The sequence below is a fragment of the Catharus ustulatus genome, chromosome 1, assembly GCF_009819885.2.
Source record: "Catharus ustulatus isolate bCatUst1 chromosome 1, bCatUst1.pri.v2, whole genome shotgun sequence".
NCBI lineage: Eukaryota > Metazoa > Chordata > Aves > Passeriformes > Turdidae > Catharus > Catharus ustulatus.
This window is the reverse complement of record NC_046221.1, coordinates 46,982,773-47,010,761: the sequence shown is the minus strand read 5'-3', so window position 1 is coordinate 47,010,761 and position 27,989 is coordinate 46,982,773. Positions and strand designations below refer to the sequence as shown.

Genomic DNA, 27,989 nt, shown 5'->3' with positions numbered 1-27,989 from the left:
GTGTGTACCTTTCACTGATCTTCAGCTTAAGGACAACTCACTCATTTAGAACCCAATTTTTCCAGCTCAGTGGCTACGTTTTTGCTTCCAATCTGGCTGCTTATATATGAATTTTTAGTTAGGCAGGAGATCAGCTCTGAAAACTTTGGCTCCAGGCAGCAACTGCATTTCAAATAAGCTAGCCTGAGCATACATCACAGAAGTGTGTTACACTCAGAGCTGGGGATGAGGAGAGATCTCAGAGATGCTACCCAACAAATTTTCATTCCAACACGAGTCATGATATACTCACTTTCCCATTCTCAAACTTGAAGGACATGAGCCATGAAAGTTGAAAACCTAAAAGATAGAAGTGTCACCTCCATTAAAGCCAGCAGTTCCCCAGGTCTCACTGAGAGTTAACACCTTGAAGGGTCAAAACCATATGCTATAAAAATATTGTCTGGAGCTTTTAAATATTTTGGCTTCCAATCCTGGCCCAAATATGGAAGAACAAATGAGTTCAAACCAGGAAGGAAAAAAAGATCCCAAGCCAAAGTGCTCACATTTTCACCGGATCTTGAAGGGTTCGACTTGAATTTTGTTGGAGGGAGATTGTTCAGCTGTGCTTCTGTTACTATTCCAAGTGTCTTCATGCAGTCCAAAATGAGCACTAATAGAAGAAGTAGCATGGCACAAAATAATCTAAGTTTATGCCTTCAGAACAAAGCCCAGAAATATGTGCTACCGTAAAGATTCCTGCTGTGCTGAGGTCCGAGGTCTGCCTGTATCTTTATTGATGAACTCCTGCAGGAACAAAGTGCAGGCAAAGGCATGGCTTGAACCAAGTTGCTTCTCACTGTTGCAATGAGAAATCAGTCCCTGCTGCTGCCAATTAGAGGGCTAATTGAGAAGAGAATCCTGAGCCCTTGGAGAATTGCTATCTCAAGGAAATTTCCTGCTCCTGTCAATGATCCTGTGATACAGAGCCAGGCAAAGGCTGAGCTGACAGCTGCTGGGTTAAGCATTGTGAGGGGAAGTGCTGTTTGGAAAGAAAAGTATGATGCTTCAATATTTATGCAAGGTTTAAAGAGTATATGATATTTAGAAGAAAACAGGAATGCAGGCTTGCTCTCATGAGATTCCAGGGCTCATGCCCCAAAGACCAGCACCAGCACCAGGTCTAAAAACTGGGTATTTGTCATTAAAAATCTCCTGAAATGTGGCATGCTGGACTTTTCCCATGGCCAGAGCATTTCAGGCTTTTTCTTGATGAGCCTACGATGGTGTTATTTATTTATAAATTCTTCCAGAGTGTCTATTTTGTATACTCACAGACCTTTGTCACTTTCCCTCTCTGTCTACCCTCTCACCCCAGCTGAACAGATTAATTGTTAAGACCTAACACAAATTCAGGACTCTCATGTGAAATTAAAAGATTAAATCTAGATTAAATCTGATTGCCCAGTTGTGCAACCTCACAGAAATTGTTCAAGCTTAAACTAGGGATGAATTTGACTCAGAGTCTTTAATTGCTTTGGTACTTGCATTTCTTTGCCTGAAAGACATTTAATACTCATTATTTGTTGCAAAACAGCCAGTATATGGAATAGAAGCAAAGACAAGCAAACTACCCCAAATTGTCAGGCAGCTATAATCCTCAAGGAATTTTCTCCTATCTAAATTGGAAGTACCTCAGAAACAGAAGGTTACTGACAGATACTTCAATAGGAAGGAGTGAAACAGTTCTTCCATTTTGATCGGCCATGCAAATTCTCTCTGTTCTTGGTAGAAGTAGGGCTGAATCTCAGCATAAGAATATATCTGGGTCACCACCCAATCCTGTACCATAATTTTGCCTTTCAGAAGGGTTCATCATTTCCCCAGATGCTTTTCCAAGTTCCTTTGCCAAATCTGCACTTTTAAGCTATGACTGGCAACAGATTCACCGCACACCAGCATGAAGAAAGAGGATTTTCTCCTAGGATTCCTGACCAGAGCAGAAATAGGCAGTACTGGAAATAGTACAAAACCCATCTTCCTTGAAAACTTTCCAGCCCATTTTTGCAGACTGTAGACATTTGGGCAGTACAGATGAACTCTGGATAACCACCCAAATTTTTGAGTTTACCCATTACTAAAAATATCACAGACTGGAGGGTAGTGTCCTGAACTGAGTCTCCAGGCATATTGAAATTCACCCAGCCCTGGCTGAAGTGATCATTATAATTTGGCAAAGAAAGCAGTCTGGATCCCAAACTGTAGCTATTTTTAAAATCATCTTGCCAAAGCCCTGTTGGAGACTGAAAAGAAAACCACTTTAGCCTGAAAAGGATGATCAGTAATTTCTTTCTCTTGATGTAGCATTTGTTTGTAAGAAACATATAACTGTAGATAAATTGCATATATCTTAGCAACTGTTAAGATTTTTAATCTTTCTGTGGAGTCCAAAATAATGGTAATAATATTTTAAAAAACCTCCAAACTCTGTTACAGATTTTAGTTACCACCTACTCATGGCTTCCCACACACCAGCTGGATTTCCCAGCTGCCTGCAGCAAGCTCTTTACAAACACAAGTACAATTATACTCTAAACAAGGCTGGAGGTTTCCCTTACAGGTGACTTTAGTATCTTTTCTCCCAGTACAATAAGCTAGAGATGTCAAGCCATATGGTGGGCACATGTGCCAGGGTGGTTAGGTGAAACAACGGTAAGGAAGTTTGGTTGCATTTCATGCATTTGGGGATTCCCTTCCCAAAGAAGCTTGCTATTCCTGAAAAGAGACAAAATAGAATGTTCAAGGACAGACTGGATGGGGCTTTGAGAAACCTGGTCAGGTGGAAGGTGTCCTGGTGCATGGGAGGGGATTGACTAAAACAAAATAATCTTTATGGTTCCTTCCAACCCAAATAAACCTATGATTCAGTGAAAAGCAACATTAAAGACCAGCTTGCAAAGGTGTTAATGGGTAGGCTGTTGTCATCAATACCCATCCTGGGAAAGCCATTTGTCTAGAGAGTGGGAGAGAGCAAGGGTGACAGAAAAGCATGATCAATGCAAAGAGGAGCCTAAACAGAAATAGGCGAGCAGGGTGTGAAATCCAGAGAAAGGACAGTGTGAGCCATAGTACAGTGATCGAGAGTAGAAGATGACAGCAGTATCACCTGTTTTTAAGTGTGTGAAAGGAGAGACTCAGGGGCAGGGGTGGATTGCTGGCGAATCTTTTACTGTTTTTACCTTCTATCTGCATGGGACAATGATGGATTATCTACATTTAATAGGAATTTATGACTCAATGAGTGATATTTAAAAGACTCAATGATGCATTTAATAACCAAACATTCTTCCTGATTAGTGCTCATTTGATCTCTAAAGGATACTACTCCCTCTGACTGAGATTTTTTAAAAATTCCTTTGTCTCCCTGTAGTTCATGTCAGATTCCAGGGAAGCTACAGACTTTACAAATATCTGGGGAATTAATTTTCCTGAGAATGTATGGGTTATACGCTTTATACTTCTTTGGTTGCTTTCTCTCTCATAGTATCCTTTTAGAAGGATGCAGAAGTTGGAAAGAAGAAGTCCTGCTGGTTCTTCATTAAAGTTGCTTTTTCCTTTCTTTGTCAGTTTTATGAAGACTCTTTGAGCATTAATGCAAATTCTTAGCCATTTGCAAAGGTGAGCAAAATTGATCTCAAGTAATCTGCATTAGTTTAGTCATTTAAATAAAACTGAAAAGGAATGAACTTGTGCCACTTGGCATAGGCTGTTTTTCTCCTCTTTTCTGAGTCACATTTTCAAAAATATGCTAGCTTGGATTCTCAGCTCTCCATCTGAGAGGCAGAGAAGAGTCAGAGGTATAGAGAATAGGAAAAGGAGGACTAGTTTTGACATTGAAAATTCACTTCTAGAGAGACCACTCCTTGTTTGCTACTTCTAGTCCTGAAGATAATCAGAAATGTGCAGTATCCTAGGAGAAATGGATTGCTGCGTATCTCTGGTCACATCTCTTCTTTGGTATCCCTTATGCTTCTTGGGATTCCCACTAAGGAAAGGAAAACAGCCCTCAGTTTAATCTTGTAAAAGTTTATCTTTTCCATTCTAAACCCCCTCAAACACTTTTAAATTGGTTTCAGGGAAAGGGGCAGGAGTATACCCTAGTCATCTATCCCACTGCTGGCCTGAACGGATGGGCAAACACAAAACATCTGCTGCAATCCAAGGCAGTGCATAATTTTTAACCTTCTGCCACAGGAAGTATGAAAGCAGGATTCATATCCAGAGGCCACCAGATGATGAATGGTGGCTGTTTCCCTCTCATTTACTCTGTGACTACCTCCTGAAGTTAATCATCATGTGACAGACATGGGCAAACTAATCTTTGCCCATCTCAGCAATTTTGTGTTCTCCTTTAGTGTAAGTTACTGTGACTCAGCTGGTGAGGGAAAACACTGAAGTTCTTCTTTAGATTTTCCCACGAATCACCCCATCATAGGGAGGGATTTGACCACCCAGAGCACAGTAGGAGCTGGTTCCCTTTGCAGAAGCCCCTTGTCTGCATGCTGGCTTCACTGCCTTTAGCCGAACTCCTCAAAGTAGAGTTTTATAGGCAAGTGCATCAATATAAATCAGCTCAACCTTCATTGAACCGTTCCTCCACATTAAGGAGAAAATGCTACCTCCTTGAATTCCCCATGCCTGCTCCTGCCATCTCAGGGACCCCCTCCACCTCCAGTGAGAATCTGCTGGCTGCAGCAGTGCAGGAGCTTTCACACATTTTATTTAGCACACAGCAGCCTCCACCACCCGCCTTTGCTTTATTTCCTCATAAGAGTCACAAAACTTTTGATGACCTTCCCTTTTGCTCCTGAAGAAAGGTTAACAGCCCTTGGGGCTTTTTGTTTTTCCTTCCCCTTGAAAAGTCAGCTTAGTTTTAATGATAAAAATAAACAAGACCATTGAAATGTCCCCCTGGATACAAGCCTGGTTTAACTCAGCAGAAGGGCACTTCCCCTCCTTTCTTTTGTCCATTAGGCCTGCCACTGAAACCTTTACTTGGATTTCAATGCTTTTTTTTTTTTATGTGGGTAGAATTTATCTCTTTATCCTGCTAAGTTTGCTTCTCAAGTTCATTCTTTATTTCATCACAATAAAAGCATTATACAACTCATGACTCCCTACAAAAAAAATTCTCAGAGCAGTTAACACGAGAAGTCATTCAAGAATGTTGCAGAAAATATTTGTATTTTCTGTGTATATGCAGTTTGTATACTGTGTAATTCTAATGACCTGTAAATAAAAAGCTGTATATTTCTCCATAGCTCGATCTAGAGCTACACCTAGTAATGCCCGTTCACAGAACCAGCCCTGTCTAGCATGGCACATACACAGCCCTGTCTAGATTGACACACACACAAATTCATTCTTATTTGAAATACCAAAATAAAAGTGCCTTCTGTATTTTCTGCAGAATATTCTACCTTGGAATGGGTCCAGGTAGTTTCTCTGTAGATGAATTTTCTGCCATTCATATAACTGCTTAAATGTATTATTCATTCAGAATGATTGATTTGGTGTTCTGTCCACGCTACTAAAATTCTTCTCTCTGTTTGTCTGTCTGTTAATCTGTTTTGGCATCTTACAGAGACAGACCTAGAGAAAACACTTTTTGTTTCTGTTGAGGTAGTGACCTAAAAAAAAAAAAATCATAAGAAAGGAACTGTTTGATCTTTGAATTCATATGCATAAAAAAAATCTATACCACTGAGATGACTGAATAGCCAAAAGGACAGATTTTTATATTCTGCCAGTGGTGTGCTAGAAGCACAGTGCATTTGTTTCTGCCTGATTAGTTGGATGCTGGGGCTGGGGAGCCAGGAGGAGACATCGCAGCAGAGGAAGGAGACACTCTCTGTAAGATCATGACCTCCATTCCAGTGTCATTTCACACCTCAGGCAGTGATCTTGTTACATCTCATAAGCTAAGCAAGGTCAGCCCTGGTCAGGCTATGCACTTGAATAGGAAACTTCTAAGGAGAAATTCAGTCAGTGTGGAAAGCAGGGCTGGTGGCTGGGTAGGTGACATTATTCTCTTGGAGTTGGTACAAAAGACGTGCTCTTTTAAGAAACCTCTGTGCATCCGCTGTGGCTGTGCTCCGGCAGCTAAAGACACTGCCTCTCAGGTGAGCCAGACCCAGAGGCTGCAGCAGCAGAAGTTATTAGCAGCATTTCTTCCCGTTTCCCCCTGGAGTAGAGGTGCTAACCCCACTGGCTGCCCAAGCTCCACACTGGGTGATTACAAGCATCCCCAGAGTCCCCACTGCAGTTCCTATACCAGAGGTCACACTTCGCACTACTGCTTTGGCAAGCTGGCCCAGGCAGCATTGCTGGCAGACTCTATCCCCAAGCAATCTGTAGCTCAGGAGGAGGCAAATTGAACATTATGTGCGGGGAAAGAAAACTCTGCTGTTTTGGAAGGGTGCTTATTCATGAAAGGGAAGTAATGAAAGTCAAGAAATGCTCACATGAAAATCAACTTGGTGCCACCAGATCTTCTGGTCTCTTCCCTTGCGTTCCTAGTCGTAGACTGTCTTCTCTTCTGAGGTATCTTGACTCATCTGAGACACAAGCTCCTATGATCCCCACTGTCTGCCGCAAGAAAAAGTGTTACACCCTTCATGTCCTGGCGGAAAGCTCCTTCTGCTGTTATGGGGTGAATGTAGTTGTTGCTGTAGTTTTTGACAGCAACACGAGGATTCCGGAAAGAGAGGACAACAGCTGTGGTGTGCTTTGCTCATTGAATAAGATGCAGGACACACTGCTAGGGAAACCAGATGAGTAAAACCTCTCCCCAATCCCACAACTCTAATGCCAGCTACATTTGGAAGTGTGCAGCTCTATGGCACCGTGTTTAGAGAGATGATTAATCAGGGTATGTAATGAAAATATAAAAACCCTCTTAGCCTTATTAGAGTGGCCTACATTTTAATGTTGCATCTCATGCCTGAAAGTGATCTGCTTAATGTTTCAATTGTGAATTTTTTGAAGTGAAGGTGCTCCCTAACCTCACTTTCCATCTCTCAGTTACAAAAAAAAGTGGTGAGATGAACACTCGGTCAAAATCCTAAAAATAAAGGAATTCAGGCTAGCAAAACTAGAACCAGCTGAAATATTTTGCTTGGTCTTCAGATTAAAGGGTTGCTACCACTGTTCAGTGCAAAGAAGTCCTTCAGAATCCAAGGGTTCATTGCTGTCTCTCCCCAGTTGGTGTGGGCACTCCTCTGCCAGTTTGCCCTGTGAATGCTCCCATCCGAGCAGTCGTGCATAGCCATGGGTGCCTCTGGCTGCAGGCATGGCACAGATGGCAGTGTTGCTATTATGGACCTAAAGTCTGAAACTTTGGACTTCATGAGTGTTTCAGACCTAGGGCAGGCTCCCTGGGTAGTATCTGGAGTGGTTCTTCACAGCCTCATCACCAGCACAAGAGACAAACAGTCAAAAACAAGCCAAAATTCCTCTTGGGGGTCTTTAAAAATACTCTTTGCATTTGGTGTCTGCTTTCCAGGTCACCTATAACATGCCATGCTTCAAAATGACATTAGGTGAACTATAGTCATTTTCTGTGATCGACACATTCTCAAATCCCCTACATTTGTGTTTGTTGCTGTTGTGATTCTTCACCTGCTGCCCTTTATCTAGCAAAGAAAGGTGAGTTCAAAGACTGCTCTGGAGGTCTGTTATGGTTTTAATGATGAGGTGAAGTTGGAAGGTCTTGTGTATGATGAACTTAATAGGGCATTCTTCTCATTTATGCTGACATTCTTTACATGGAGTTGTGAAAAGGAAAAGGCACAGACAACTGATCACAAGCAATTGATTTATTAAGAAATAACTGCCCCTTAGCTGTAAGTGAAGGTCCAATAAGGGAAACAAATATTTAATAAAGCCATACAATCCTGCTGGAGTCACAATGGCCTTACATCCCCGTTGTTTTCTCCCACTTGCTTTACTTTGCTATATGAAGCCACCAGATAAAAAATGATGATGACAATAAATAACAGAGCTGTGTGAATAACTGAGATTTTTATTTTTCCTGGCTATGCTGAGAAATCATGAGAGAAATTCATTTGCAGCTGTCCTGCAATGAAATCTTTACAACATTTTTTGGCAATCAATTTAAGTTAACTGTAGCGTTTTCTTCAGCCTCAGATTAATTTTTTTTCTCTGACTTAAGCATCTACAAGATTTTTAATTACAAAATAAATTGAAAGAAGTATCAGAAGTGGCAGAAGTTAGTGGAATAGAAGTGGCACTAATTTTTTGTCAATATCAGAATGAAAGCTTTAGATTGTTTTTATTGAATTTTGTTTTGCAGCAGCACAAATCCCCTGAAATTTTCAAGTAATTTTATTTTCAGCAAATCACTTGTTTTCTCTGAGGAAAGGTTATTGCTATGAAGGGATTTGCTACTCAGTACTTGCATTCCCAGTGTTAATGCTGTAGCTGTTTATTCCAGGCACTTCATGCTCCTGTAGAAAACTCAGAGTGATACACATGAGACTGACATACACATACAGCAAAGAATTTTAATATGGAAAATTTTGGAGGGGTATGGCTCTTTCTTTTGGGGTTTTGGGGTAAAACTGTAGAGATAAAACTAATGCCCGAAGGACCAAAACCACCCAAATTTCCTTTTGATGAATATTTTGCATTTTTGAGATTAAAAGTACTGCACAACTGCCATCACAGATATTTTCTGCAAAAATTCCAAAGAGCTAAACATTTTTGAGACAGGGGTATAAATTGATCCACACCTGCTTTCACAGAGACCAGGACAGACTATTTTAAGATTATGCTAGAAGACAGACAATGCATTGGGGTTGGTCAGGAAACAGAGTCAAACCTAGCGCTCCAGTTAACATTGCCAGACAAAAATAAGCAGCTGAGTAGCTACAAGTTATAGAGGAAACAGTGTAATACATTCATTTTGTTCCAGGAAGTGATGTTCAGCTATTGTGAACGGGAAGTGGTGAAACCCAATGGGGACTGCAACAGAGGGAAGTCTGTAAAGGGTTTGTACAATCCTCCCAGTGCCTTCTGGATGAACTCGACTGCTCACCTCCCCTCTGCTTCCACCCTCCCCTATTTATTCCCACGACACCTTCTCATGTGTGGACCTGAGACACTGAGAAGGAAAACAACTTTGTGAAAGTCATGCTGAAAACCAGGAACACAGCTCTCCCCTGGGCTTTCTTGTTGTAGGCTGGCATGCAACCAGAAGACCTGTTCTTTTCAGCAAGATTTTGGGTCTATCACACTGAATAAATAAGATTATTTTGGACTGTCTGCTTGTTTGTCTTTTTACAAACCAGTAGGGAGGAAAAAAAAAATCCAAAAAAACAATGGCAGTTTGCCTTTTACTTTTCAGAGGTGCTTAGTGCAATAAGAGCCACCAGGTCTTCACTTACATATTCCTACTTGTATTAAGTAGGCTGCCCTACTATTTTTGTAAAGTAGAAGTCAAGTTGAGGAAAGGCAGACAGACAGGCAAGTAAATTGAAGGGTTAGTGCCTGAACAGTTGTTTGATAACATTAATGCATCATGTCTGCAATAGAGTAACCTTTGAAGACGGTCATCAGGAGCTCAGCCATGTAGAAAAATCCACAACTGGACTTGGTGTACTGCACCAATTAAGCTGGAAATGTCTGAAACAGCAGCTAAGAAGAGGGAATCAATGGGAGAATGGGGCTGCTTCTGTAGGGAAGATTCCAGCAGCTCTCCTGCAGTAAGGGATGAGCCAATCCAGAGCTAAGCAACCACCCATGCAAGGAGAACAGCAATGATAAAATTGTTAATTTGTGTCACAAAATAGGCAAATTTGCAAAAAGCATGCCTGTCTCCTCACTGTCACCAGACTCCAACAGAAGGAGATGTTTCTGAGCCTGAGGAAGAAGCAGAGCCCTGTGACAAAGTGATGCAGAGCCCTGAAGAGAGTATCCTCTTTCCTTACGGGCATTTTTTTAGATGCGTTACTGGGCATGGAAACCTGGCAGCCAGGCAGGCACTGAAATTCGCCTTAGCTTTGTTCACAGTGGGGCACATTCCTGCTGACCAGCAGCCGATGGGTCTACCTCTTGGTGTGCCTGAAATAGAGCTTTTCATGTTCAAAGGGGACAGAAAGTTTAAAGGTTTGGAAGCTGGTACAGGGTATGAAGATGCCTGCCTCTGATCTTCATATGCCTCAGTTCTTCCAGGAAAACCCAAGCCAATTGCTGTTTTAAAAAACAATTTAATTTTACAACCTCCCCCATACCCATTACTAAGCCAGTGTGATTTTCAACACAGAAAAGGTTTGTGCCATGTGAAGAGAAAGTAAGGAAATGTGAGGCAGGCCCTTGCATGTACTAAAAATAGCATATGGGGGGGACACATTCAAGGAAGTCACTTCACAGGATTGAGGGATTGAGTGGCTTCCCGTCTATGAGGCTTTGCTGAGCTCAACTAATTAATGTTTGTAAAGCATTTTGAAGATGAAAAGCACCAATTTATCGCTAAGTTTAATTATTTGGATCAAGTTACTTTAGACTTTCACTAGCTACCTTCAAACACCACTGAACTCTTCTCTCTAAATCATGAGCAAGCCCAAGGCAGAGTTTCAGAAGTCAAAGCCACAGCAGTACCTTGTGATGATGGCTCTTGTGAATGGAGGGTGGGCTCCATATATATATCTCAACTTTGACTTCACTGGACCTGAGTTCTCAGAGACAGTTAAAGAAGGGTTCCTGTTGAGATCGTAATGAATTTCAGCTGCCTTTAAATTAATAATCAGGGGTTTTTAAGGCTGGCAATTAGAAGGAAACCAATTTTGGATAGAATCACATTTATACTGCACAATCAAGTTTTTAATACATGTGATTAGCACCAGTGATAGAACATGAACTCTTGATAATAGTGTGCCTGCTAGTTGGCAGTCCTGTTAGGTAACAGATACTAAATACTTGAATACAAACACAGATGTGGATGTATCAGCTGGAGGAAACACAAGGAAAATAATCACTTAAACAGCATATTCCACTCTTTGGAAAAGAAAGGCTTTAAACAGACAGGAATAAAGTCTTTGGATAATTCATCAGGTGAGATAAATGAACATGATGCCTTAGACTGCAAACTTCATTTTGAAATGGACCATTATTGCTCACACTCATATAGGTAATATTCTCTCTTTTCTGTTCCAGATGAAGTAGTTAAAAGATTCCTCATCACATTACTATACCTGTCTTGGCAAGTGAGGCATTTTTCTTCTTCAAATAGCATCCCCAGGGGACAGTTAATTCTGAATGATTTTTTCATTAAAAATATGGTTCTACTCATGAGAAACAGAATGTCCTAGTAAAATAGGGCATGTCAGGGCCAGAGATTTATAGGTTCAACACCACGATTGAAATCTTGATTACTGAATAGAAGTATCTACAGAATTAAGTAGGATATATCAGTAGGATGCTGCTCATCATTTTCTGATTATTAAATAGGAAAGTGTTCCTCATCACTTGTAAACTCTAATCACAAACACAACATTAACTCTAAGGATGAATAAACCTCATCAGAGAACTCATAGAGAACTCAGGGGTTTGCCCAAACTGAACTTGGAATTAGTTCAGGAAACACTCTTTGCTGCATCCCCTCTGCACCATGTTCACCATGAAAGGTGCTTTTTAGTGTAAAAGCTGTTTGCACCCACAGCACTCACCTGGAAGCAGCTACTCACTGGCAATTGATAGTAAGACCTGATCTTCTGCTTTTAGGAGGAAATTCAAAAGGCCTGACTGGGAAGTCTCCCTGAGACAAAGAAGGAAATTTGTGCACAGGAGCCAATATTTGTTTTTTTCCTGCTTAAAGGAAGACCCTCTTCTGCAACATCATGGAGAGGGATCCAGCTGGGGAGCTGAGACTGTATCTTTTTTTTTAATGCATACAGATTGTGACTGGGGTCCACTCCAACAGTGAAGCATTTCTGCCATGGGCAATGGATCCATACATGTGCATTTTTTTACCTCCTTTTTATCTGCAGTGCAGGTTTCCATTACACATTCTGCACTTGTTTCATAGACGCACAATTCCTGTAGAAATCAATAGAAGTCCTATGTGCAGAAAAGGCACAGAAAGTGCAACAGAGATTTGCACCATGGATTAAGAGATTTTCAGTGTTGATCAAAGAAGAATTTTGTCCGAGGCTTGTAAAGCGCTTTTGAATCCTTCTTGATGAAAGGCACCGTAAAAATGTAAAGCTGCTGTTGTTCTTAGTGTTCCCTTGGCACACAACAGGAGGAAAGATGCTGAAATTAAAGTCACATATATTAATATTGATTAAGAAATAAGCAAATTCTTCTAGAATTTGACCTGCCTTTCATTATGTGCACTTGATCTTCCATTTTCAAACAGGGCATAGTTATGTCCTGGAAAATCACAGCCTTGAACTCCACCAAACCAGAACTACAGATTATATATTATTATATATAATTTTGGAAATCTGTCTGGAATACACCATAAAGCAGGAATAAAAGAAAAACTGTGAGGACATTTGTATTTGTCAGTGTCTCCCCAGACAGAGCCCTGAGGATATGATATTCTTAGAATAAAGCTTTCATTTCACAGTGCATCAGTGGGAAAATTAACAAGCTCTCCTTGTGCTGTTCCATAATTCATTTTCTTTGTTTTAGATATTGAGCTGAGCTGGTACAGTAACTTAAATAGATAGAGAAGATTTTAAGCACGGATTTGGATTCTGGCTGGTTTGGGTTGTTTAGTTTTGTTTTGCTTTTTCCCTCCTTTATCCTGCAACTTCCTGGTATCTAAATAAGAAGTTGCCTCAATTTATTTTAGCACTTGTCTTTTAAATGGAAAGTGCCAAATGCTGCTATAATAATTTAAAATACATCACAGCAGGCTCCCTTCAGTTAGTGTAAGGGGTGTAAGCTGCGTCTCCTGAAGCACCAGAAGTTCTCTCAGTGTTCAGTCCTGAGAGTCTGCTTGTCTCCACCAGTGGCAATAGGAGACCAGGATACCATAAAGCTCAGAGAGAAGTTCCTTGGGATGAGATCAGCCATCACTTTTGTTTTATCTGAACCTCAAATAATAATAGGCAATTACCTTGAAAGACAACAATTTATGCTGCTATTTTCCGGAAATGCATAGTTATATTTTTGCAGAAAATCACACAAATGCTTCTGAAGCAAAAGGGATATTCCTGACTCTGTTTTCTACCAAGAAGTTCCTTCCGTCCTTAGAAGTCCTGTGATTCCAGAAAACAAAAGGGAAGGCCAAAGCAAAGCTAACTTTTCTCACTGAGAAAATTACTTGAACAGTAAAAACATCAAAAAATTTGAGAAAAATGTTACTCCTTCCTCCAGCTCTACTCATTCAGATGTTGAGGAAAGAGAAACACTCCAGCAGAAAGCTCCAGTTTGAATGTTTAAATATGTGTTAATAATAACAGGAATAGTGGAGAAGGGGCTTTGGTCCCCAAAACTCCAACACTGCTTCAGTAGCATCACTCCTTTCAAGTTCCCCTGCTTGCACAGGAGCAGAGATAAGCACATATCTTCTCTCAAACATCCCTGGCCAAGTACTTGCCCACTTACCAATGAAAACTCTTCTTGTCATTTTAGGGAAAGATTATGTACATCCTTGTGCCTCAACAAAAAAAAAGTAAATTCTTGGGGAAAGTGTGATATACCTGGTACGCAGTAGCCTACTGGGGACTCATGCAGATTTGGCTTGGCTCTGACCTTGTTCCTTGGCTACGCCTGCACAGCCTTTCAAAAAACTTCAATCTCTAAAGAGCCATTCTGTCCTGCTCAGCCACGAACAGCAACTGAGCTACAAGGACATAGTCTGAGGTGGTACCTGTCATAAATAGAGTCCAAAACAGAATTATCACTTCATACTTTTAAATGGTCTGGTAGCTGAAGGGAGCCATTGACCTCAATGCCTTACCACCCTTATGCAAAATTTTGTTAGTAGTTACTGAAAACTGCAGTAGAAAATAATCTTGTTATAAACAAAACGTTGAGTTGCAGCTGAGACAGCTGACAAAATTAAATACATTCTTAGGGTATCTGTAGTAGGAAAGCCATCCTTGTTCCCCACAGATAATCTTAAAGAGGTTACCTTTTCCATCTGCTTGCTGTTGGTGGCACATCCCATTGTCAGACTGTTGGGTTCATAAGAGGGCAATCTGAAACTGGATGAAGCCCATCTCACTCTGATGTGAGAAAATTCATTCAGCTGGTAGTTTTCAATAAGAAGTGATGCTATCTGGTCCAGAGGAATCTCTTTGCCTATGCCCATCTGTACAGTGGCCGGCACACTGTGGCATTACTGCAACACAAATAATAGTGGAGGCAGCACACAGTGAAAATGTATCTTCCCTACAATAACTTCCTCCTTATCATAGCTAGTAACACAACTGCATTATTCTGGTTTATGGATGTGATAAGCCTGTTCTTACAAAAGAGCAACTGCCCTCAGTTCCCAATGGCTTCTGGCATTCAGCAGCTGGCACTGTTCAGTGCTCTGAAAGAATGCAGCTCTGTGGGAGCTGTGCCAAGGGAGGATGAGGATGCTCTGATGATGGTAAGCTCCCTGGTATCTGGCTGCAGTACTGCTCATCCAAAAGGTCACTACCACAACTGTGACCCCAGTCTGTGGTGGGGTTTACTGTGTACTGGAAGGTCTGGTTCTTCCCTGTCCTGCCTACAACCAATAAGGAGCCCTGCCTCAGTCTACAGTGCACATTTCTTGCTCTACAGATGTGTAGAGAACAGACAATACCCTCTACTGTCTGATACCTGTGCTTATACAACTATGCATATTTTGAGTGTTTGCATAAATGCTTCAGAATTCCATTAAGTTACGAAAAACAAACAGGCTCCAAAAGTTAGAGAAAGATGAAGAAAAAAGACTGTACTGCAATTTTCAAGTTCAATGAATCTACCTTGTGCCACAATCACAACACTAGTATTCCCTTTAACGCATATAAAACGTGTTTTTAATTTCACTAGGCTGCTGCTCACTCTTATTTGAAAAGGTATTTGAAAGAGTATCTGGGAATTACTAGATTCCCTAGTTTTACTACCTCTGTCATGTCACTTCATAATTTTCTCTTGTGTAAAATACAATCTGAACCTCCTGAATCCTTCCTTTTTTGTCTCTGAACATTATCATCACCTTCTAGACATCTCTCTGACAGTCTGCTTTTTTTACAGTGCAGGAATGAGTGTAGCCAGATGTGCCAGTACTGAAGCCAGCATGTCCCTACACTTACAAATAACATTATGATCTTTCTGATTACAAAATATTTATCGCAACCTCTACTACGAAGCCATGTCGCTACCTGTACTGGCAAAGCTTCATGCTCTACCAGCAGCTTTATTTAAACAGAGGCTATTGGGACTGCCAGTTATTTTTGAGCAGAGGAGATGACACACCATAAAGCACCTGTGACCTGATTGCTGGAATCTCTCCTGTTAGTGAGTGGATCTTGTTCGGTGCTGGCTTCTCACTCAGAGCTTTGTGTTCCCCTCACCAGATGGATGTTGGCAGATGGCAACACTGTTTTACTATTTAATTATTTAAAATGCTGCATGCAAATCTACTTTTGGCATTCAACAATAGAAAAGGGTGTTTGTTGTCCGTATCCTGTCTTTGATAGGTTGTTCCATATTTCCCTCTTTATAAGCCTGTGGAGATGATTCTGGTTTGGGTACTTACACACATATCCTGTTCTGCAGTCGGTCTCCCATTCAGCAGGGAGACCACACTTGCTCTTGTGGACTGGGGCTACCTGAGACACAGTACCTGGCTATAAACCAAAAGGACAGTGCATCATCTTCCCTTACACAGTCACAGAATTCTGAAGGTTGGAAAAAACCTCTGAGATCATCTAGTCTGACATCTGACCAAGCACCACCTTGTGAACCAGACCATGGCACCAAACACCTCCAGGGATGGTGACTTCACCATCTCCCTGGGTGGCCCATTTCAAAGTCTAGTCACCCTTTCCCTGAAGAAATTCTTCCTAATGTCCAACCTGAATCTCCCCTAGCACAACTTGAGGTTCATCCTCCTGTTGCTGGTTGCCTGGGAGAAGATGCCAACTCTCACCTGAACACAACCTCTTTCCAGGGAGTTGAAGAGAGTGATAACGTCCCCTGAGGATCCTTTTCTCCAAGCTAAACAACCCCTAGCTCCCTCAGCTGCTTCTCATGTAAGTGTCCAGATCCTTCCTCACCTCTGTTGCCCTCCTCTGGACTTGCTCCAGCACCTCAGTCCTTTCTTGAAGGGGGGAGCCTGGAACCGGTCGAAGTACTGGAGGTGTGGCCTCACCTTTGTGTGTCCATCTGAAGGGTGCCTTTGACTTCAATCACCTAGGGACAGAAGTCTGCCTTTACAAGAAAAGCAGGAAACAATTTTTAGTAGTAGAGGTTGTTAAAAATAGTTGATATTTAAAGTTGTTGGAAGAGCTGGAAATGATGCCACTTGTCACTGACCTTGGACTGGGGGTTGTCTGTCCTGGCTCTCAGGGCCACCTTCAGTAGAACTGGAGGCACAAGTCTGGTCTGTAATCTCTAACAGGAGGGAAAGAGTTTGTCATCAACACTGGAAGTGATGCGCTTTGATTTTCTCTGAATCAAGTTACTATTTCTATAAATTTTTGAGCTTACTTCATCTCCATCTAGTCACCAGCCACTAGCATTAAGTTTTTGCTAAGATTTTTGTTAAAAATTTGCTATAATATTAGCTCTTGTTTTCTTGGTTTGAGGTTTTGTGAGATTGCAAAATGTCAACAGAGCCCATAAAACTTCAGGTCCCAAATTGTTCTCCTATTTACAACAGTCCACATGGTCACCACTTGTTCTGAATCACACCTTGATTTCATGTAGCCCCTAAACTGCCAGCTGCGTGATCTGGATCAGGTATGTCCCATTGGTTGTGCTGTTGGCCATGTGATGAGCCACTCCCAGGAACCAGGTCTTGACACCTGGTTTGTACAGAAGCAGCTCTGCATGAAAGGGCTCAGATCCTCGGGGTGAAGGACCTGTTGTACTCAGGGTGTTTTGGTTCAGGGAAGGAAGAATGATTGGGAAATGGAGGAGAGGAGCATTTCAAAGCACCACATCCTGCTAATTGGCCAAATGTCTGGTGAGGAATAAGAAGGGAGGAGATTATTATGTACTACTGTGGGGCATTAGCATTGGGGAAAGAACCCTTTGGAACAGCTTTTATAATAAAAACCCACAGGTTAAGCAGCAGAACTCCAGTTACCCTGTAGATTATTTTAAAAGGAAGAGCAGCAACAACAAACACATTAATACAACTTAGTGAGATAATAGCTACCCCAAGCTGCACTGATTGGAAACAATTGGCAGAGCCTGGAATATAAGGAATCGCTTCCTGCAGCAATTTCCTTTTATTAAAAAAGCATTTAGAGCATTTACAAGCTTTTCATTTCTCAAGGATCTACTTTTAACTCTGTGTTCTCCTTAAAGACACAGTTCAGTCCAGCTGATTGCATAGCTAGATCAGGTGGAATTTTCTCAGAACGCAGATGTTTGCCATCCCAGCATCACTGCAGAGGTTGTCACCCAGAAGATGTTGCTGAAATCTTCTTAAAGCAAGAAAATTCAGGCAAACCACCCTGCTTTCCAACCTAGGCACAGTATCACAGAATTACAGAATGAGTAAAGCTGGAAGGGATCACAATGGGTCATCTGGTCCAAACTCTCTGCTCCAGCAGGGTCATCCTAGAGCAATTCAGGTGGAACTCCTGTGGTACAATTTCTGCCCATATCTGCGTAGCAAGGCCAATTCCAACATGTAGGTATGAAAGTACAGTCCTTGAAAAAGTTAGCCACTTAAATGTTGTGTCCTCATTTCCATCACAGTGGGAAACAGTTAAATCTCCAAGATCCATAGAACTTCAAAGCACCACTGAAATAAAAATCATAGTCACCTCAATTGAAGGCCTGCTATTCATTCCCTATTGGGGCTATCAACAGCAATTGTGAGTTTGCTTATTTTTATTTGTTTATTTAACAGCACCTTGGTCCAACACAGGGATTTTAAAATAAGGTTTGTTTCTGAAATAATTGAAATGAATTTTCATTTCTGTTTTGTTTTCTCATGTAAGAACAATAGAAAAAAAATGTGATTTGGGTCAAAATTTGGGTCAACTAAAAATAAAACATTTTCATTGTAGAAACATCAGGCTACATATATTTTGATTTCAGTAGCCTTTCAGCCTAAGCATAAGTTTGAAACAAAAATAATTTGAGCATTCCCTTTAACTAATATGGAGACAAGACTATTTTTTCTGATGTCCCCCCTTTTGTTTGAAGAGGGACAAACTGAAACACTCTTGACATGTGACACAGTTGTACAAATGTTTCTGCCCAAGCTTTGATTTTTTTGTTATGAAGAGAAACATTTGCCCAGCTCCAGCTTCAAGACTTTAGGAAAAAGGGATCCATTCTCTTTCTTTCCTGCGTGGATCATTTCCTGTGGGTTATCTCTCTAAAAAAGCAAGCCTTTGGATATTGACAGCATGATGGGATGAGGTGTGCATTCCACTGCAAAGGGACTCCTTTCTACATCTCCACCTGTCCCCAGAAGCAACCCCATGCCAGCTGGGCAGAAAAAGGGCTGTCAGGACAAGGTGGTGTGCTCAGAGGGAACAGAGGAGTGTGCTGTGGAGTGCCTGTATGACCCAGTGTTCCATAGCCGTACTGTGGCAGCACCATACTGTCTGCCTCTCCTGTGGTGGGGCTAAAGAGGGTTCCATCAACACTGCCCTGGTGAGGAACTAGTGCCATCAGCCAGCAGGACCTTCCCCTGACACAGCCGGGACTCCTCTCCACCTGCGTCCATATCTTGCTCCATGGAGATCCTGAACCTTCTCTCTTTTTCTCTCCCAAGAGGGAACAGAGGCCAAAGTACAGCTTAGGTAGGAGAAGCCCAGCAACATGCACCAATCCATTTCCCAGACATGCTATGAATTATCATAGGAACCAGCCATGCTATGAGGATGGAAAAAGGGATCAGACACCACAAGGCAATCAAACACAGCACCTGGATAGTGCTGGAACAGCACTACCAGGTCACTCTTTTAGGGTGTGTATTACTCCAAAGAAAGGGCTATTTTTTCCAGTCAAAGATGACCTTTCCTTTGTGTAAAGTTTTGTTGTAACTTTAAAATAATTGATTTGGTATCTTGAAAAAAAAGTTTATCTTTCAATCTTTAGCTATCCTACTTTAGCTTGAACTGCCTCTCCTACCTCTCAAATCAGTGTCATTTAGAGAGGGAGATTATCCAAGCAGTGAAGAAGGGAATAAGAAGTCTAGTAACATGTTCATTTTATTGGTAGCAGCACAACACTGTTCCCATCTTTGCAGTAATAACTGGTCAGCTTTCCAGTGTGTGTGTCCAATTATAACTTGTAAGAAGCCATGTATCTCATAAAGAATTCAGTTAATTTCCAGTATTTTTTTAAGTCCTGTAAATGAACAATGCACTTCTTACAGGTCTTGAAGGAGTTAATAACCAGATGAAGGTTCTCTTTTCGTCAGTTTCTAAGTGATGCTCCATTTGATTGAAGAAGATCAAAAATGATGATCAGAAAATAAAAAGGAAGTTTTAAAGACAGCCTTTGTACAACACTTTAACTGTCTCATTCCTGTTATTTCAGAAGTATCACTGGAATGGTGGGCAACATACCTCTGACAGATAGTAGCCCGGGCCTAAGTGAAAGCAACACCAAGGATAGCAAAACTATTAAGATCCTGCCATTGTCTGCTACACTATCTGTGGTCCTAATCTTATATCCTACCCCGTACCAGCCTGCAGGGTGCCATCCCACAGTGACCCTGACCCATCTCACTGGCACTCCATCAGCTACTCCATCTCTGGGGTCTGGGGTGCAGGTACCTTCTGGGGCTCTGCAAGCCAAGGGAGGCGGGGAGAGAGGACAGCCCTCATGCAGAAGTTCCTTTATCTTTAGTGTAGGCAAAGAACATTTAGTTTTACCTGAAAATGTCCTCTTTTCTTCAACCATCTCTTGAAAGCCACCTGTATAAATTTTGACCCTGGCTCATCTTGCCTTCTTCCATTTGCTAAGCCCTGATTTACTGCTTTTAATTAGAAATAGGCAAATTTCCTGTGAAGATGTGAGATGCTGCTTCCCTGAACCCAGCTCAAACATGTACCTGCTTTGCTGAGCTCTTCATAGCATAGCTTCATGCTTTTGTTTGCTTTGCCCCTGTCACCTCCCTGCCAGGGGAGCCAGGCACCTCATGCATGCACTCCCCTCTCCCATCCTTACATCTAACCATGGTTCACTCCCTTTCTGCATCCTACTCTCACTGCAGCATCCATAGCAAAACCCAGTATAATCCTCCTGTTACCACCAAAAGAAGCTCCCTCTGAAATTTCCTGCAGTAGTTAAATGTTGGCCCGTTGTCCCCTGGCAGGGATTTGCTTCATAGTGGGTCATTAATCTGTGGCAGTTAATAATGACTGTTTGATGCAAGCTGGCATAACTAATTGAGACATTGGATGCTATCATCCAAACATCCAAATTATAATTTCTGTACAGCCAGAGATGTAGCCCTGTCTCTTCCTTGCAGAGAGGGAAAATGAGGCAGAACAGGACCAAAGACACGTTGCCATCTTGAGTTATCGCATCCTGTGGTTTGAATTGTTCCCCTGAAGTGAGTACTGACATTTAAGGGAGGTTTCAATCCAGGAGTAATTAAAGTTTCCAGAACTCAGTTTTTCATAGCTTGTAATCATCCTACGTAGTGAAACCTGCAGAGAATCAGAAAATGCTGCATTTAATTTTAGACCAAGTTTATCAAAGCACTGGTCTTTAAGAGAAGCACCGTACTTTTGGGCAAACTCAAAACACTCAAAAAATGGACATTTTATTGCAGGTGCTTTGCACACTACCTTTTTCAGGATCAAATATGATGGAAAAGGGGGTAGCTAAACAGGGATTGACACTACCACACGTTTTACAAGATGCTTGATTGCACTGTTCTAAGGAGCAGTTATCTTAAGATTTGATTCTTAAAATCGGTTATCTTTTCAGTAGGATGTATAAATAGATCAGCAGAAGAGCCAGCTAATGACTCACAGTTGTAAATTAAATGGAATTTGTTACGAATATAATTCATTGAAACTTTCCTAACAAATCAATTTGTTTCAATCACACTGTAATTCAATAATATTGTTTAGCATTTGTATGATGCTTTCAACAGCTCATGAGCCTTCCAAGCATTAATTGTCTGTGTTTCACAATGATATTGCAAGCTGCTGAGTTGGGCTGTCTCTTTTGTAGGTGAAAACACCCAAAGAACTTAAGGAAATTTTAGCCTCTTGAAAGCATTGAAATTGAAATTACTATTTTACCTTTTTTGCTATCTGTCCTCAGACATGGTCCACAGTGGTGGCTCAGAGTCCTGAGCATCCATGGTGGTTTTGGCCTGTCATGGTAGAGCTGGCGTTTAAAAATCACACTCTTCTGTTGCAGAGCTTGACATCCCCAGTTTGCAAGCTTTGCTCACCACTATGGTGCTTACCAATATAATCCTTCTTTCCGCCTTTCCCCCATTTAAAGTCTGAGCTCTGGAAACCTGGTGTCCCTGTGTCTACACCTGGGGACAGTCCTCCTTGCTGCGCCCCACGGACAGATCCTGCTCTGGCCCTAACCTGCCTTCTTTGTCCCCTCTTCAATGATCAATTCACATATTCCTTTGGCAGCTCACGTCTGTCTAACTGCGGTGAACTTCAGCTTGAGATGCTCATCAAATGAATCTTACAGAAAAATGAAGCATTGTATACCACATACAACAGGCCAGAATAAGGGCTTAGCCTTCAGGTAGTCAATGCCTACAAAATGGAAATGGATGTCACATAGGGTTTTTAGAAACACAGAAGCAGAAAAGCTACCTGATTGCTACTCATTTCTTGTTCAGAAATCTTACCATACCACAAGGGCTTCTCTAGGACCTATGAAGCTTTGCTTTAAGCAAGATGACATTAGGCGAGTTACTTTCAGATGTGAAGGCAGAATTAAGATGAGCTTTGCCCCACTCCCATCTCCCATGTTCACCCATGAGATAGTGTATGAAAAGTGGCTACTAGAGTGCTGGTTGTGGATCCTTGTATCTGACAGCACCATATGAAGAGGAATGCATGAAGACAATTATATACACAACTGTAGGAATCTGTCATCTGGATTTCTATCTACTACTGTGCAGCACTGTAAGACTAGAAGACCTGCAGTGCTCCAACTACCATATCACAAATGAGCCCAATCTTATATCTTCTCTGAGATCCGGATGTGGTCTTTCACAGAGCACACTATTAAATTATGGAACTCACAATGCTGCAGAGGCCAAAAGCAAAATAATCTCCATAATCCGTTAAAAAAATTCATGGAAGAAATGGTCACCAAGGGCCACAATTACGTGGATAGGTTCTGTAGCTCAGGGACTCACTAAACAACTTCCAGAAGCTGGATTTGTCTAGTGGGAAAAGGTCTTTAGTATATGCCCATTTACTTATTATATTCTTCAGGTGCTTAGATAGAAAACTTTGATTGAAATCTTGATTACTGTGTTTACCCTCTTCCCTGTATGTACTATTTTTAATTGCTCAGAATTGCTGGCTGCCCTTGGTTTCTTGTCATCTTGCTTGCATCCTCTGTGCTGAACACAGTATCACTGAGAGTAGGAAAACATATTTGGCTCCCTGCTTATGGCAAAACACTGAACTGACGTCTGGTGCTCCCCACTGAGACCTTTTCACTATAAACTTCACAGTCAAATAAGTCACCTTGATGCCAATATTTGCCCCTGTTCCCTGGTGCAATGCATAAATCATATTACTGCTCCTTATCAGCTTGTAGCGCTTGCTTAATGGGTAGCTCTGCTGCTTCAGCAGGGAATTAGCTAGAGCAACATTACAGTGATAAAGTAAGGAGAGCAATCATCCATCAGTGGGTCAACTAGTAATGTTAAAAAGGAAGCTCTGAAATAACTCAAACAGTAAAACATTTGTTCTTGTGCACATGTTCAAAACTGTTGGTCAGTGAGTATGAAATGAGGGAAAGAACAAATAATCTGGGATATGTTCTCTTTTAGATACATGCCAAAACTTCCCTTTAATAACAGTATTTCTCATGGCCTTAGCAGCTTTTATCTCTAAACTTTTCAGATGATATCTACAGTCACTTTCAGTGAAGCTGGGTTTGAAGCCAGCTCTCAGTTCTTATCAACCGCGGACAAAGCTTGACGTGCCGACACCAAATAGGCAAACCTTTGAGTTCAAACCCCCACCCATAAGTCACTCCTCACACACTCACCAAAGAGAAGCCAGACTCCTCTTGCACTCCTTGAAGTGGCAAGAGGCTTCCCAGGCAGTGGGACTTAGCAGGGCCACAGCAGGGCAGCCAGGGACAGCTCTTCGCAGAGCCCCTGAGAGCCCGTCAGGCCCTGGTGTCCTGCAAATTGGCTAGAGTTCGAAGCCCATGAAACAACGCCAGCTCCTATTTCACACAAATCCAGACAGAGAGCTATAAATCTGCCTAAAATTGTATTTTATAGTCGCTGATGATAATTTCTCTTACATGGAATCTTCATCATATTTTTAGAATAATTCAGAGTGACAATTTTATTCCAAGGGTACAGGTGACAGCATGCTCTGTCAGTTAGTATTGTGATGCTGGAGAGCAAGTGAATGGTCAGCCAAGAGCAGCAACATCCCCTGGAAATGCCATGCCCACCCCATGCCTTGCTGCAAAGGCAATGGACATCACTGACATAAGTGAGAAGCTCAGCCTGTATATGTCAGCAGCTATGGGGAAGAGGAGATCGGTGACAGAGTTTTGGTTGCTATAACCTTCTGGGGAAAAAGAGGTGACTTATTTAAATTTAAAACAAAGAAAATAAGCTGTCACATTGTCACCACAGAGGTACAGGTAAGCAGGGGGCTCCCTAAACTTTCTCCAACACCATAACCATTGGAATTGCCTCCTTGCTGAACAGGTATTTTCAATAACACTGTTCATTAATATTTTAATTCAGAACTCTCTACAATCCCAGACTCTTTAAGTATATAAATTACCTGAAATTAAATTGCTAATCTAGTAGACTATAGGAATAAAATCAGGAGTTTAATTTCCAAGCTACCTCATGGTTATTATTCATTACCCAAAAGCATCATTAACACAGCATCAAGACTGACACAGCAATGCCATGTACACTCCCAAAATATCAAATGCACTTACATTTAAATGCCTGAAAACCAGGAAAGAAAGAGTTATGGCAAAATAAATGTTTTATACTCTGGAAACGAGCTAGATCCACAACAGCTGTAAATTATCATGGCTCCAGTGATCGTAACAGAGTTATCCCTGTGTATGGCAGCTGAGGACCCGGTGTCTGTTTTTCTATTTCTGAGCATCTGTGTAAGATGAAAAACCCCTGAAACACTATAGTCTCTAAACGTCTAGCAACTTTAAAATCAAATGAATCAAGCTGGTTATGTCATAGTGGCAATTGCACTGAGTGGTTTGGTATCAGGTCTTTGTCAGCAAAAGTGAAAACAAGCAAACAAAACCATTGAGTGCTCCAATAAATAGCTTCAGAATAAAGAATACAGTATCCTTGTTGAAACATCAAGCTTTGAAACACTTATGAATTGTCAATATTGCTTCTAAAGATGCAAGATGTGCCAGAGATGGAGTCAAACATCCTAAGTCTACTAGAAAAAAATCAAATTGGAAACTAACCTGGGCAGCATCTCTGCAAATGCAATGTGCAATATATGTCACCTCTTGCTGCAGAAGAAAAATTTTAAAAGCAATTATTACTTAGAGGTTCAAGTAAAAACATTTTTAACCAGACATTCTGGACACAGGCAATAATTTTAGTCACGCCTACTCAATTAATTACTTGAGAAGGACAGTGAAGATCCAGGTTATCCTCTCGGACCTCCTCATGGCAGCAGAGCAAATGCGGCGACTAACCTTGCAGGTACAGCAGCATGCTACCAACACCAACCACCAGTCCATGAGGAGATGCGAACTAGTCCTCTCAGAAGCTCAGGAAGTTCATCAGAAACCTGCTAATTCCTACATGTTCAAAAATGCTTTAGCATTATCTGATATTTTTAATTCATTTTCTTAATAAAATTGCAGGTGGTTTGCTGCAGCACAACACTTAAGGGATATTTCCTAACAAAGCCATGAGGAAATGATAGGGAAACCATTAGGGAAACCATACTTTCTTCCTTGTTTTGAATACATGCATTCATTTTATAGCAAAACTTCCTGCTATGTTTTCAGAACTGCTCTTTGAGTGGCAGATTTTGGCCCTGCCAGAGTTTTCCACTCCTTGTTTTCCTTTTGTCTCTGCTGAGATAAGCACTTTAAAGTCAAGGTCCAGGTTTGGGCAGAGGCTGTGAGGATGGACAAGAGGCTGGGGAGAGCCCTGGGTATCCTGAGGAGCTGAATTTGCAAGGGCTCCTTTCACTCCTAGCTTGCTCTGGGACAACCTAAGCAACTCCCAGTTATCTAGGATGTGATGAAGAAATTGTTCTTTCTCATTCTATAGCCTCTCATATTTTATTTTTTCCCCTTTCATTTAAATTGCTCTTTTCTACAGTGTCCTTTTCGTGTGTCTTTAATCCTAATTTTAAATGCCAGCTTTTTTTTTTTTTACCTGTAACTCGTCACTTTACAGCCTTCTCAAGTCAGTAGCAGCCTAAATTTAATGAATTCCTGAAGGGCAGATGGGTGTTTGGAGACCCATAGTTTGTGATGTAAAGCGAAGACTGGGGAATAGCTTCCATGCTACCCCTGCCACTGCAGTTGGCAGTAATCAGCAAACATCTGATCAATGGGAACAGTAGCACATTCATGGGCAAAAGATATTATCTTGGCATATAAATAATGAAAGCCTCTAAAATACTCCCAGATGTTGGAAACAACATTCCTTCTGGGCATGTGAAGAATTTGCTTAGAGGAAAACAGAGCAGCCACACAGAAGTAGAGGGCTGTTTCAGCCCGATGAATTTCTGTTTATGAGAAAGTGCTGCTGAAAAAATAGAAAATAAATACCTATATGACTTGAATCAGCCAAAGCTGACCTCTCATCTGCCAGATACCTGTAAAGCAGACAATTGTTTTTATCTGGGGTAGATCTGCTAGATTGTCCTTCAAACAAAAGAGGCCCTGCTTTCTTACTATTGCCAAATATTCAGTTTACAATCAGGTTTTCAATATGTCCTGGAATCCAGGCTTCCCTGAGAAAAATGAGCTTTTTGATCTCTTTTAATGACAACTTATTCCATGAGATAAGGCTACAAGAAAAGGAAAAAGAACAATCAACAATTAATTATTTTTCATGAGAAAATGCTTCAATTTACAGTTGAAACAAGTAAAATTTTGTAACTCTAATAACTAATGTTTTGACTTTTTAAAGAAAATCAAAATTCACAGAAGATTTGCAGAGTTGTGGCAAGTTTTCCTAGCCTTTTGACTAAGATAAAATTCATTTACAGAGCTCCTTTTTTTTCATTTCTAAGGACACTAGCCTTGCTGATCCAGTACAGCTACTCACTGGAGTATATTACTCATGGCAAAATGAACCAACAGCCTCTAAATGGTCTGACCACAAGATATCCTTGCAAACACAATCGTTATGTTACCAGCCAAGTAGTTTTAACAGATCTTATTTAATCTGAAAATGTAGAAATTGTTATCAGTGCAAACTCAGCTTAAGGTATCAGTGAAAAAAAATGAACTATTGTTTAACCTTGTTGTATAACATTAAAAAAACCCAAACCAGCCAGGGGTGTCTCTCCAGGCCCTAACAGACAGAGCTGCCTCAAAGACCTTACCAAGTCAATTATCATTTTACTAAGAGCTACTCAGTATCATGGGCCAGGATGGGCACAATCCTCAAGCAATGTGATTTAGCTTTTAAAGCCTCTTTATGTTAATCTCTCTACAAAACCACCACAGTCTTCAGAAATACAGTGGCAGCGGTTTGTTAAATCACAGCCTTTGTTTCTATAAACCCAAACATTGCTATAAAGCACTGAATATCTAAAGTTGTTGATTTTTGTCAGTCTCTCTCTATGGTGGAGGACAATGGAACAATGGAGCTGCCTCTTTTTCTCCCAAAGCCATAGAGGAAGGGTTCATCTGTCAGAAGAAATAGCAGAACTGCAACAGAAACAAGCTCACAGAACAATGAGGGTAGGAAGGGGCAAGACTCACACTGGCAAAGTGCAGTGCCTAACATGATGGGGACAAGACTCCTGAAGGATATCAGATCTCTAGGGACTGTTGCCACAATGAACATGATTCTAATGCTTCATTTGAGAGAACTGATTGCAGTCTTTGCAATTTTTGGAGGTCACTGTGGTTCTTGCACTTCCAGTTGTTGGGGCATTGCAAGGCGTACCCTCAGAGACTGTGATCAGACCTTGCAGGGATGTATGTACTTACTTTATCTCTTCTGGAAAATTCAATGGGTCCAGGCAGACAAACTCAGAATTTGAAAGACTTTTCTGGATTACGGTTTGATTTGGAATGGCAATTCCATTTTGTCACCTCCTAGTGTCAACCTCACATACATTTCATAGTAACTAAGGAATCATTAGTGACTACCAAATCCTTGCTTTCTCCCGAGAAGCAGACACCTAAAGTAACAGAAAAAATACAATTCTGTCAAATATAAATATATCCCCAAAATTCAAGTTGTTGTGAATAGATGGTTCTAGCAAAGGACTAATTTCTATGGTAACCTCAGGAAGTGCCTTCCCTGTATGGCTCAGGGTAAGTTACTTAAACCTGTCCTTGTTTTCTGACTTCCATAGTCACAATACTTGTCTCATAAAAGAGGCATGTGTTCTAAACAGTATTTAGAAAGTGCCAGGAGGCTC

The 27,989-nt window shown here is 41.2% G+C and overlaps 1 long non-coding RNA gene across 3 annotated transcripts in view; it reads right to left on the bottom strand.

The window, feature by feature from the left end:
- Window positions 1–7,841: 7,841 nt before the first annotated feature.
- The window catches only part of LOC117005992, a 109,415-nt gene continuing 89,267 nt past the window's right edge, over window positions 7,842–27,989 (bottom strand). The window contains exons 3-6 of one of the 3 annotated variants that reach the window (XR_004419935.1): window positions 16,528–16,605; window positions 16,269–16,422; window positions 14,147–14,356; window positions 7,842–12,312 (exon numbers count right to left, since the gene is read on the bottom strand). This is a non-coding gene — a long non-coding RNA (uncharacterized LOC117005992). The remainder of the gene's footprint in view (window positions 12,313–14,146; window positions 14,357–16,268; window positions 16,423–16,527; window positions 16,606–27,989) is intronic. The other 2 variants (XR_004419933.1, XR_004419936.1) reach the window with 2 other exon arrangements.